This window comes from Echinops telfairi, unplaced genomic scaffold (genome assembly GCF_000313985.2).
Source record: "Echinops telfairi isolate 266 unplaced genomic scaffold, ASM31398v2 ScPeMD7_2010;HRSCAF=2546, whole genome shotgun sequence".
NCBI lineage: Eukaryota > Metazoa > Chordata > Mammalia > Afrosoricida > Tenrecidae > Echinops > Echinops telfairi.
The window spans coordinates 929,315-931,485 of NW_022105908.1; the positions used below are offsets into that span (position 1 = coordinate 929,315).

Sequence of the window (2,171 nt, forward strand, 5' to 3'; positions counted from 1 at the left end):
TTGGTAGGGAGATGCATTGTTATTATTATTTACTCCTTAAAAAGCAAGTCATCCTTATTTTTTTAAATAGCATAGCCATTTTTACTAGGGTGTGTAAAACAAACCCCTTTTCTTATTATTTTCAAAGAATTAACATGAATGTAGATACCTCCTACTTTTTGAAAGTTTGCTTTCTGCCACTTTGCTTTTTTTCATTAATTGGGATTAATATATATCAAATCATTCCATAGTTCAATCACGTCCAGCAGAATTTCACATTTATTACCACAATCAGTCTCTGAACAGTCTTTTTCCATATGGACCCCTTGATATCATCACCCCTTCAGCGTGCCGCTCCCTCTGAGTAACCCCCACCCAAAGCCCCTTATTTCACTTGCTGACTCTACAGGGTCATCAGCCCTGGTTTTCCTACCCCCCAAAATGGACAAAACATACACCCCAACTTCAAAAGGGTGACTGATCCCCCAGTGACATAACGCTCTCAAGATACTCCCTCATATGTACAATCAAAAACCAAACCAAACAATACAACCCCAAATACATAAGATTTGGGGAAGCAGACCAGGTCTAGCACACATTTTAGAGGGAATCTGCTGATAAGTTTTGACTGTTCAAGTCGGCCTTTCCTTTGACCTACTATACTCCACTCACCCATCCTCTGTTTAGTGACCACTCTCCTCCTCTCCCTCCATTGTGGATAGAGGGAGTTCGCTGGAGGTTTATTTCCTGTATAGTGCCACCAAAGAATCTTGCTATTTTTCTGTTGTCCCAATGACTTGAAAGGACTTCTGAGATTCAGCGGGCAGGGGGATTGGCTGTCCTGAATTACAGAAGATAGGACTGCACATAGTTGCTTCTCTTGACCACTGAGAGTGCAGTTTGAAATTCATATGAGATGAGAATCCTCCTACTCCTCCTCTGATCCTGGCCTCGAATGCAACGTGATTACACAGAAATCCCCACACATTCATACATATTGCATTTTCCCTTTGTTAACGGAACTGCAAAGGAGGCGTTCTGGTCAAGGAAAGTACCATACTTTGGATTGGCCCATATCCACAGTTTACCAGAGACCAAAGGAATGCCGTGCACTGGTGACCATCTGGGTACAGACCTTTAAAGTCCTGCTCCAAAAGCTGTACCGGTAGTCTTCCAACATTGCTTTTCAATAAAGTTCTAAAATTGTAGCAATAAGCAGAGATAAAATACATTGAAACAATCCTGCAGTTTATCAAAATACACATAAGAAAATCCAAACCTTATGTCTTTGAGAGTTATAAAAATCAATATTTTGGCTAAGTTATAAACATGTCTATAATGCCATCATTTGCATTATTCTAATGAGGTTAGTGACCACTATTAAGATCAGGTTTAAATACACACACACACACACACACACACAAATACTTATCCCCATTCTTTACTTGTAGAACTTGCTCATTTATGCCTAAATTTCAGCATTTACTTTATTATCACTGGTCTAATTTTGAAAATCACATCCAAAGGATAAGGCAAAACCACTTACACATCGGCATATCTGCTCATTTCTCAGTTTATGAAAATGTCCTTCATTTGTTGATGCAGCAAACACATTTCAACTGGGATTGCTATGCAAAAAGAACAGAAGATAAAGTCCATTGATTTTCAATGAACTTTACATGGTCCAATTGCATTTACAGGCAACACGCTACATGAAAAAAAAACAAAACAAAAAACGACTAACCGAACTACAGGTATTAAATACTGGGAAAGTTAACAGTTTTCTATCATTTATTTCATTTAACAGTCTAAGAAGTCTGCAGCCATCAGCAGTTCCAGTGGAATTTCAGGTGCAATTGGAAATTTGGGCATCTCAGTTGAGCTGTTAGTGTAGCGAACCTTGCGGGTAAAATACACTCTTGCTAGCACATGTGATGGGGCCTTTCTAACACTGACTTCCTTGGTTTCACTCTCAGCAGACTGACCTGGGCCACTTAACATGGTTTTCATTAACATTCCTGATGTTTGCTAATGTTCTCTTTTTACAACAAATCCATGACCATCAGAAGATACTGACGACATACATGGCATCCAGGCCTTCACAGCCATCATAAGTTTTCTCCTTCGCATTCATGATCCTCTTATGAGATTCTAATTCACTTCCACAAGAACTTTAGTAGTTTCCTGATGAG

The 2,171-nt window shown here is 39.2% G+C and overlaps 1 pseudogene; it reads right to left on the reverse strand.

The window, feature by feature from the left end:
* Positions 1-1,779: 1,779 nt before the first annotated feature.
* LOC101651435 lies at positions 1,780-2,113 on the reverse strand (annotated as a pseudogene).
* Positions 2,114-2,171: the final 58 nt, after the last annotated feature.